Source organism: Triticum aestivum, chromosome 4A (genome assembly GCF_018294505.1).
Source record: "Triticum aestivum cultivar Chinese Spring chromosome 4A, IWGSC CS RefSeq v2.1, whole genome shotgun sequence".
NCBI lineage: Eukaryota > Viridiplantae > Streptophyta > Magnoliopsida > Poales > Poaceae > Triticum > Triticum aestivum.
In genome coordinates, this window is record NC_057803.1 from 631514354 (window position 1) to 631526081 (window position 11728).

An 11728-nucleotide genomic window follows, 5' to 3' on the forward strand; every position below is an offset into this window, starting at 1 on the left:
GGCGGCGTGGGCGGGTGGAGGCCTAGGCGCGTGGCGGCGGCGATGCGGGTTCGGAGGGGCGGGTGGTTGGGGAGAGATGAGGAGAACGAATGGACGGGGCGCCCCAGGGGATGGATAAGGTGATATATGCCGACGGCTAAGCCGTCGGCATAGGGGAAGGCGCCACGTGGCACCTATGCCGACGGCTTAGCCGTAGGCATATAATTTTTTTTATTAGCAACAATTTTTATACATGTTTAACATTTTTCAAATATATTATTAACTGTATTCAAATATATTTTTAGTGTATATTATTTTCATATGTGTTGAAAAGTTTTAAATATGTTACCGCAGAACGTCTACTATCGTGTCATCGCCGTCCGTGAGGGGGGGGCCACGCCCCAGAGACGCGTCCCGCCTCTTCGGACATGCCACCACACCAACCCGCATGTATGAGGGCCCGGTGCGATGCTCCGGTGGCATTGCTACCCCCCAGGGCCCCCGTCCCGCCTAACCCTGTAGCGTTTGACCACGGGATCTAGACCTTTGACTTTGCACGGACGTGCTTTGACCAGTGGACCTCCCCACCCGGTTGTGTTAGGTCAGCCCATAGGAACATTTTGGAGCAACATCCGGGCCAGACCCACAGCAAGATCCCCTCCGTGTAGACCCGACGCGTCCATTTCCCCCTCCAGGTGCCGGCGGCGGCGCCGTCCGTGAGGGGGGCACACCCTGGACACGCGTGTCGGGCGTTTGCAACCGCCACAACACTTCCAGACTTGTGAGAGGCCGCCTACGCAAGATTTGGCGGCATGCTAGCCCCCGGAGGCCGTCGACCACAGCCGTAGACGCGCGAAGGGCAATCCGCATAGAGGGAATTTTTCGGATACTTCTCCATCACCAAAAATTATGAAAAAAATACCATCGTTCCTATAGCACATGTGCCCACGTCGTGCAAAAAACTCATGATTTTATCTCGCTCCGAGTATTTAGTAATATTGACGCCGCATCGTTACCGCAGAACGTCTACTACTGTGCCATCGCCGTCCGTGAGGGGGGCTACGCCCCGGAGACGTGTCCCGCCTCTTCGGACATGCCACCACACCACCCCGCATGTATGAGGGCCCGGTGCGACGCTCCGGTGGTATTGCTACCCCCAGGGCCCCCGTCCCGCCTAACCCTGTAGCGTTTGACCATGGGATCTAGCCCTTTGACTTTGCACGGACGGGCCTTGACCAGTGGACCTCCCCACCCGGTTGTGTTAGGTCAGCCCATAGGAACACTTTGGAGCAACATCCGGGCCAGACCCACAGCAAGATCCCCTCCGTGTAGACCCGACGCGTCCGTTTCCCCCCTCCAGGTGCCGGCGGCGGCGCCGTCCGTGAGGGGGGGGGGGCACACCCCGGACATGCGTGCCGGGCGTTTGCAACCGCCACAACACTTGCAGACTTGTGAGAGGCCGCCTACGCAAGATTTGGTGGCATGCTAGCCCCCGGAGGACGCCGGCCACAGCCGTAGATGCGCGAAGGGCAATCCGCGTAGAGGGAATTTTTCGAATACTTCTCCATCATTAAAAATTATGTAAAAATACCATCGTTCCTATAGCACATATGCCCACGTCGTGCAAAAAAAGACATGATTTTATCGCGCTCCGAGTATTTAGTAATATTGACGCCGCATCATTACCGCAGAACGTCTACTATCGTGTCATCGTCGTCCGTGAGGGGGGGGGCACGCCCCAGAGACGCGTCCCGCCTCTTCGGCCATGCCACCACACCACCCCGCATGTATGAGGGCCCGGTGCGACGCTCCGGTGGCATTGGTACCCCCCAGGGCCCCCGTCCTGCCTAACCCTGTAGCGTTTGACCACGGGATCTAGCCCTTTGACTTTGCACGGACGGGCTTTGACCAGTGGACCTCCCCACCCGGTTGTGTTAGGTCAGCCCATAGGAACACTTTGGAGCAATATCCGGGCCAGACCCATAGCAAGATCCCCTCCGTGTAGACCCGACGCGTCCGTTTCCCCCTCCAGGTGCCGGCGGTAGCGCAGTCCGTGAGGGGGGGGGAGGGGTGGGCTCACCCCGGACAAGCATGGCGGGCGTTTGCAACCGCCACAACACTTCCAGACTTGTGAGAGGCCGCCTACGCAAGATTTGGCGGCATGCTAGCCCCCGGAGGCCGCCGGCCACAGCCGTAGACGCGCGAAGGGCAATCCGCGTAGAGGGAATTTTTCGGATACTTCTCCATCACCAAAAATTATGAAAAAATACCATCGTTCCTATAGCACATGTGCCCACATCGTGCAAAAAAACTCATGATTTTATCGCGCTCCGAGTATTTAGTAATATTGACGCCGCATCGTTACCGCAGAACGTCTACTACCGTGTCATCGCCGTCCGTGAGGGGGGGGGGCATGCCCCGGAGATGCGTCCCGCCTCTTCGGACATGCCACCACACCACCCCGCATGTATGAGGGCCTGGTGCGACGCTCCGGTGGCATTGCTACCCCCCAGGGCCCCCGTCTCGCCTAACCCTGTAGTGTTTGACCACGGGATCTAGCCCTTTGACTTTGCACGGACGTGCTTTGACCAGTGGACCTCCCCACCCGGTTGTGTTAGGTCAGCCCATAGGAACACTTTGGAGCAACATCCGGGCCAGACCCACAGCAAGATCCCCTCCGTGTAGACCCGACGCGTCCGTTTCCCCCTCCAGGTGCCGGCGGCGGCGCCGTCCGTGAGGGGGGCACACCCCGGACACGTGTGCCGGGCGTTTTCAACCGCCACAACACTTCCAGACTTGTGAGAGGCCGCCTACGCAAGATTTGGCGGCATGCTAGCCCCCGGAGGCCGCCGGCCACAGTCGTTGACGCGCGAAGGGCAATCCGCATAGAGGGAATTTTTCGGATACTTCTCCATCACCAAAAATTATGAAAAAATACCATCGTTCCTATAGTAGATGTGCCCACGTCGTGCAAAAAAACTCATGATTTTATCGCGCTCCGAGTATTTAGTAATATTGACGCCGCATCGTTACCGCAGAACGTCTACTACCGTGTCATCGTCGTCCGTGAGGGGGGGCCACGCCCCGGAGATGCGTCCTGCCTCTTCGGACATGCCACCACACCAACCCGCATGTATGAGGGCCCGGTGCGACGCTCCGGTGGCATTGCTACCCACCAGGTCCCCTGTCCCGCCTAACCCTGTAGCATTTGACCACGGGATCTAGACCTTTGACTTTGTACGGACGGGCTTTGACCAGTGGACCTCTCCACCCGGTTGTGTTAGGTCAGCCAATAGGAATAGTTTGGAGCAACATCCGGGCAAGAACCACAGCAAGATCCCCTCCGTGTAGATCCGACGCGTCGGTTTCCCCCCTCCAGGTGCCGGCGGCAGCGCCGTCCGTGAGGGGGGGGGCACACCCCGGACACGCATGCTGGGCGTTTGCAACCGTCACAACACTTCCAGACTTGTGAGAGGCCGCCTACGCAAGATTTGGCGGCATGCTAGCCCCCGGAGGCCGCCGGCCACAGCCATAGACGCGCGAAGGGCAATCCGCGTGGAGGGAATTTTTCGGATACTTGTCCATCACCAAAAATTATGAAAAAATACCATTGTTCCAAAATCATGATTTTATCACGCTCCGAGTATTTAGTAATATTGACGCTGCATCGTTACCGTAGAACGTCTATTACCGTGTCATCGCCGTCCGTGAGGGGGGGGGGGCACGCCCCGGAGACGCGTCCCGCCTCTTCGGACATGCCACCACACCACCCCGCATGTATGAGGGCCCGGTGCGACGCTCCGGTGGCATTGCTACCCCCCAGGGCCCCCGTCCCGCCTAACCCCGTAGCGTTTGACCACGGGATCTAGCCCTTTGACTTTGCACGGACGGGCTTTGACTAGTGGACCTCCCCACCTGGTTGTGTTAGGTCATCCCATAGGAACACTTTGGAGCAACATCCGGGCCAGACCCACAGCAAGACCCCCTCCGTGTAGACCCGACGCGTCCGTTTCCCCCTCTAGGTGCCGGCGGCAGCGCCGTCCGTGAGGGGGGGGGGCACACCCCGGACACGCGTGCCGGGCGTTTGCAATGGCCACAACACTTCCAGACTTGTGAGAGGCCGCCTACGCAAGATTTGGCGGCATGCTAGCCCCCGGGGGCCGCCGGCACAGCCGTAGACGCGTGAAGGGCAATCCGCGTAGAGGGAATTTTTAGGATACTTCTCCATCACAAAAAATTATGAAAAATACCATCGTTCCTATAGCACATGTGCCAAAGTCGTGGAAAACAACTCATGATTTTATCGTGCTCCAAGTATTTAGTAATATTGACGCTGCATCGTTACCGCAGAATGTCTACTACCGTGTCATCGCCGTCCATGAGGGGGGGGCACGCCCCGGAGACGCGTCCCGCCTCTTCGGACATGCCACCACACCACCCCGCATGTATGAGGGCCCGGTGCGACGCTCCGGTGTCATTGCTACCCCCAGGACCCCCGTCCCGCCTAACCCTGTAGCGTTTGACCACGGGATCTAGCCCTTTCACTTTGCACGGACGGGCTTTGACCAGTGGACCTCTCCACCCGGTTGTGTTAGGTCAGCCCATAGGAACACTTTGGAGCAACATCCGGGCCAGACCCACATCAAGATCCCCTCCGTGTAGATTCGACGCGTCCGTTTCCCCCCTCCAGGTGCCGGCGGTAGCGCCGTCGGTGAGGGGGGGCACACCCCGGACACGCGTGCCGGGCGTTTGCAACCGCCACAACACTTCCAAACTTGTGAGAGGCCGCCTATGCAAGATTTGGCGGCATGCTAGCCCCCGGAGGCCGCCGGTCACAGCCATAGACGCGCGAAGGGTAATCCGCATAGAGGGAATTTTTCGGATACTTCTCCATCACCAAAAATTATGAAAAAATTACCATTCTTCCTATAGCACATGTGCCCACGTCGTGCAAAAAAACTCATGATTTTATTGCACTCCGAGTATTTAGTAATATTGATGCCGCATTGTTACCGCAGAACGTCTATTACCGTGTCATCGCCGTCCGTGAGGGGGGGGCCACGCCCCGGAGACGCGTCCCGCCTCTTCGGGCATGCCACCACACCACCCCGCATGTATGAGGGCCCGATGCGACGCTCCGGTGGCATTGCTACCCCCCAGGGCCCCCGTCCCGCCTAACCCTGTAGCGTTTGACCACGGTATCTAGCCCTTTGACTTTGCACGGACGGGCTTTGACCAGTGGACCTCCCAACCGGTTGTGTTAGGTCAGCCCATAGGAACACTTTGGAGCAACATCCGGGCCAGACCCACAGCAAGATCCCCTCCATGTAGACCCGACGCGTCCGTTTCCCCCTCCAGGTGCCGGCGGCGGTGCCGTCTATGAGGGGTGCACACCCCGGACACGCGTGCTGGGTGTTTGTAACAGCCACAACACTTCCAGACTTGTGTGAGGCCGCCTACGCAAGATTTGGCGGCATGCTAGCTCCCGGAGGCCGCCGGCCACAGCCGTAGACGCGCGAAGGGCAATCCGCGTAGAGGGAATTTTTCGGATACTTCTCCATCACCAAAAATTATGAAAAATACCATCGTTCCTATAGCACATGTGCCGACGTCATGCAAAAAAAGACATGATTTTATCGCGCTCCGAGTATTTAGTAATATTGACGCCGCATCATTACCGCAGAACGTCTACTACCGTGTCATCGCCGTCCATGAGGGGGGGCCACGCCCCGGAGACGCGTCCCGCCTCTTCGGACATGCCACCACACCACCCCGCATGTATGAGGGCCCGGTGCGACGCTCCGGTGTCATTGCTACCCCCAGGACCCCCGTCCCGCCTAACCCTGTAGCGTTTGACCACGGGATCTAGCCCTTTCACTTTGCACGGACGGGCTTTGACCAGTGGACCTCTCCACCCGGTTGTGTTAGGTCAGCCCATAGGAACACTTTGGAGCAACATCCGGGCCAGACCCACAGCAAGATCCCCTCCGTGTAGATCCGACGCGTCCGTTTCCCCCCTCCAGGTGCCGGCGGCAGCGCCGTCGGTGAGGGGAGGGGGTGGCACACCCCGGACATGCGTGCCGGGCGTTTGCAACCGCCACAACACTTCCAAACTTGTGAGAGGCCGCCTATGCAAGATTTGGCGGCATGCTAGCCCCCGGAGGCCGCCGGCCACAGCCATAGACGCGCGAAGGGTAATCCGCATAGAGGGAATTTTTCGGATACTTCTCCATCACCAAAAATTATGAAAAAATTACCATTGTTCCTATAGCACATGTGCCCACGTCGTGCAAAAAACTCATGATTTTATCGCACTCCGAGTATTTAGTAATATTGATGCCGCATTGTTACCGCAGAACGTCTATTACCGTGTCATCGCCGTTCGTGAGGGGGGGCCACGCCCCGGAGACGCGTCCCGCCTCTTCGGACATGCCACCACACCACCCCGCATGTATGAGGTCCCGATGCGACGCTCCGGTGGCATTGCTACCCCCAGGGCCCCCGTCCCGCCTAACCCTGTAGCGTTTGACCACGGTATCTAGCCCTTTGACTTTGCACGGACGGGCTTTGACCAGTGGACCTCCCAACCGGTTATGTTAGGTCAGCCCATAGGAACACTTTGGAGGAACATCCGGGCCAGACCCACAGCAAGATCCCCTCCGTGTAGACCCGACGCGTCCGTTTCCCCCTCCAGGTGCCGGCGGAGGTGCCGTCCGTGAGGGGTGCACACCCCGGACACGCGTGCCGGGCGTTTGCAACAGCCACAACACTTCCAGACTTGTGTGAGGCCGCCTACGCAAGATTTGGCGGCATGCTAGCTCCCGGAGGCCGCCGGCCACAGCCGTAGACGCGCGAAGGGCAATCCGCATAGAGGGAATTTTTCGGATACTTCTCCATCACCAAAAATTATGAAAAAATACCATCGTTCCTATAGCACATGTGCCCACGTCGTGCAAAACAACTCATGATTTTATCGCGCACCGAGTATTTAGTAATATTGACGCCGCATTGTTACCGCAGAACGTCTACTACCGTGTCATCGTCGTCCGTGAGGGGGGGCCACGCCTCGGAGACGCGTCCCGCCTCTTCGGACATGCCACCACACCACCCCGCATGTATGAGGGCCCGGTGCCACGCTCCGGTGGCATTCCTACCCCCCAGGACCCCGTCCCGCCTAACCCTATAGTGTTTGACCACGGGATCTAGCCCTTTGACATTGCACGGACGGGCTTTGACCAGTGGACCTCTCCACCCGGTTGTGTTAGGTCAGCTCATAGGAACACTTTGGAGCAACATCCGGGCCAGACCCACAGCAAGATCCCCTCCGTGTAGATCCGACGCGTCTGTTTCCCCCCTCCAGGTGCCGGCGGCAGCGCCGTCGGTAAGGGGAGGGGGCGGCACACCCCGGACACACGTGCCGGGCGTTTGCAACCGCCACAACACTTCCAGACTTGTGAGAGGCCGCCTACGCAAGATTTGGCGGCATGCTAGCCCCCGGAGGCTGCCGGCCACAGCCATAGACGCGCGAAGGGCAATCCGCGTAGAGGGAATTTTTTGGATACTTCTCCATCACCAAAAATTATGAAAAAATACCATTGTTCCTATAGCACATGTGCCCACGTCGTGGAAAAAAACTCATGATTTTATCGCGCTCCGAGTATTTAGTAATATTGACGCCGCATCGTTACCGCAGAACGTCTACTACCGTGTCATCGCCTTCCGTGAGGGGGGGGGCATGCCCCGGAGATGCGTCCCGCCTCTTCGGACATGCCACCACACCATCCCGCATGTATGAGGGCCCGGTGCGATGCACCGGTGGCATTGCTACCCCCCAGGGCCCCCGTCCCACCTAACCCTGTAGCGTTTGACCACGGGATCTAGCCCTTTGACTTTGCACGGACGGGTTTGACCAGTTGACCTCCCCACGTGGTTGTGTTAGGTCAGCCCATAGGAACACTTTGGAGCAACATCCGGGCCAGACCCACAACAAGATCCCCTCTGTGTAGACCCGACGCATCCGTTTCCCCCTCCAGGTGCCGGCCACAGCGCAGTCCGTGAGGGGGGGGGGGGGCGTGGGCACACCCCGGACACGCGTGCCGGGCGTTTGCAACGGCCACAACACTTCCAGACTTGTGAGAGGCCGCCTACGCAAGATTTGGCGGCATTCTAGCCCCCGGAGGCCGCCGGCCACAGTCGTAGACGACCGAAGGGCAATCCACGTAGAGGGAATTTTTCGGATACTTCTCCATCATTAAAAATTATTAAAAAAATACCATTATTCCTATAGCACATGTGCCCACGTCGTGCAAAAAACTCATGATTTTATCGCGCTCCAAGTATTTAGTAATATTGACGCCGCATCATTACCGCAGAACGTCTACTACCGTGTCATCGCCGTCCGTGAGGGGGGGCCACGCCCCGGAGACGCGTCCCACCTCTTCGGACATGCCACCACACAACCCCGCATGTATGAGGGCCCGGTGCAACGCTCCGGTGGCATTGCTAGACCCAGGGCCCCCGTCCCGCCTAACCCTGTAGCGTTTGACCACGGGATCTAGCCCTTTGATTTTGCACGGACGGGCTTTGACCAGTGGACCTCCCCACCCGGTTGTGTTAGGTCAGCTCATAGGAACACTTTGGAGCAACATCCGGGCCAGACCCACAGCAAGATCCCCTCCGTGTAGACCCGACGCGTCCGTTTCCCCCCTTCAGGTGCCGGCGGCGGCGCCGTCCGTGAGGGGGGCACACCCCGGACACTGTGGCCAAACCCCGGAGCCCCAAGACGGGCATCTATGCATGCATGAACACTTCCACATATGCATCGGGACCCGTGGGATGTTTCGGTGACATAGCTACACCCCGAATCCCCCCACCAACCAAAATTCCTTTCGTGTCGACCGTTTCCCCCCTCCGTGACACGGCGATAGCGATGTTCGTAACGGGGGGCAATCGATATACCATATGTTTTTTTAGATAAGGCATAATTATCTTATGCAAAAACAAAAACTAAAATAAAGTAAAAATAAAAAATAAAGTAAAATACACGTATGCTCGGCATACCTGCGCACACACGGAGGTTGTCCCACGGATCGATGACGTGGCAAAGGGGCCTATGCCGACGGCTGTGCCGTAGGCATACCTCTGCCACAGATAACCAAAGTAAAAATAGGAAAATAAAGTAAAATAAACTTATGCCGACGGCAAGGCCGTCGGCATATCTATGCACACACGGAGGTTGTCCCACAGATCGATGATGTGGCGTGGCAGACGGATCGATGACGTGGCATAGGGGCCTATGCCAACGGCTACGCCGTAGGCATACCTCTGCCACAGATATGCCGATGGCCGCCGTTACCTCCCGTCGGCGTAGGTTCAACGCCGTCAAATGGTCAGCGCTGACCGGGCAGGTGGGCCCGGGAGATGCCGACGGGCCCTGTAGGTGTATCTCGGGCGGTCCCGACGGCCTCTTCTATGCATAGATGTATGCCGACGGCTTTTCTACGCCTACGGCCTATCCTTGGCCGTCGGCATAGGTCCATAGATGCCGGCGGGGGCCGTCGGCAACCCCAGTTTTTCTGGTAGTGTTTAGCGGCATCGATGTAAAGCTGCTGTAGCAACGTCGAGTTGGTAACCAGTGTGGCAAGGTTGGGGATGGTGCAACAACCCTTGAGGGATAGCTTCTCCAGCACAGGGTATTAATTGATCCTCCGATAGCTATGTGAAGCGGACGGTGTTCAAACTCATCTGGATTGTCGTTATGCGACGGAAGCAAGGCAGGTCAATATTATAACATGTGTGGTAGCTGTCGGCGAGGATGAACTCCTGGGGGGAGACCCTTGCCATGGAACCGAGAAGGAAGGAGAAGTGAGCAGCCCCAATATTGTACCTCCACCAATCCATAGTAATAATACTGGTACAAAAGATCATGGACTTTTTTTGATGGGCACGCCTCTAATAGTGGATATACCCAGTTCCAAAGAGTGTGGTATGTTGCTATTGTTGGAAATATGAGCAAATTACTACGAGATTTAATCCGAATAAACAGAATATAAATCATGACCACAGCAGCAAAGATTAAACTAATCATGCAAACTAGCATAGCAGATGAACATATCACATCTAGGGCACATACTAGAAACATGAATTCTACCACGATCTCGAACAGGAAGGATAGAATCACATACGGTGCAGCGGGTGCAGCACCGCCGACGTTGAGGTTGTCGCCCATGTCGTCGAGGATGAGGTTGCCGAGGTCGGGGAAGAAGTCATCGTTCGCGAAGTCGTCGCTGCCAGCAGTCGCGCGAGTGCGCTCCCCAAAAACCTGATCGCCCCTCTCCCGTACAGGATCACGAGAGGCGGGGTTCCGGAGGCCTGCTGTCCCTTCTCGCAGTGCATGCCGGAAGGAGGGATGGAGAAGACTAGCTTGGGAGCGCAATGATCTGGAACGGTGATGAGAAACCATACGAAGCGGCGGCTAGGGTAGACGTCTGCCTGACTATATATTGCGGGCCGGGTAGGTCGTGGGAGTAAACCCCATGTCCGAGTCATCACGATCCAAAAGAATCAGAAATGGTTCAGTAATTAACGTGTCCTTTAATTATTAATTAATGACTCATTAATTTTCCCATGCAGCAAAAATATAAACAACGTGCATAGCTCTGTCCTCGGCTCGGCTCAATCCCGCAACCCGCGGCGCGTCGTGACGAGGCATGGCGTGGCGTGGCGTGGCGAGGTGAGCGAGGAGGAGGAGCGCGCGTGTAGGTCTCCTCTTCTCATGCTCATACAAGTGGTAGAAGAGCTCACCTTATAAAGAGGTGCAACTCTCTCTCAACTTCCAATGTGGGACTAAACTTTAGCCTCACTGACTCCACTCACATGTGTGCATGAATGGGCCAAGAGAATTTCAGAATTTTAGTTGGGCTTTGGGCCAAAGGCCTACTAGCAAAATTCCAACAATCCCCCACAAAGTCTCATTGGCACATCTCATCATTTAGTTCCAAAACATTGTTTTATATATCGGTGCTTAGTGGAGACTGTGAAGTTGAACTTCCACTTAGAAATTTATGCTACACTAAATCACAACTTGAATAGTGGACTATGCCTTGAACTACAAGTTTTTTGCGAAACTAGTTTCACACAAATTCTTGACCGATACTGGGCTGCCGCAAGGCTTCCCCGTGGGTGGAGCGTATACGTCATACTCCAAGGCCTTTCATGAATTTATTAGAGAACACCCAATTCTCACAGACTGCGACATTGATAGTCAAATTCATATAGGTGTGTTCCTCAGGAGATGTTCTGCAGGACAACATCTCTGCTTACCCGAATAAGCCACTTGGAACACATTAAGATAATTATCAACCTGCCATGCAGATGAGGAGGGTATTGCATCTTTACAGAGTGGGATAATTAATATAGGGATACTCTCCTCCCAGCTGACCAACAGCTTGTCTCCCACTTCTACTTCACGGGATCTCCGATCACATAGAGTGGGTTACCACTATGGACAACTCATGCGGTGGGTCTCAAACCCATCTCCATCGATGCATTATCTATCACATTACGTGATGGACCCTTTGTGAAGGGATCTGCCAAGTTTTTCGACGTTTGGATATAATCCAATGTAATAACTCCGGAGTTCCTCAATTTCCTGACAGATTTTAGTCTCCTCTTCACATGCCTTGAGGACTTCATATTGTCGTTAGAACTGTTTATCTTGACGATCACAGATTGATTATCATAGTTCATC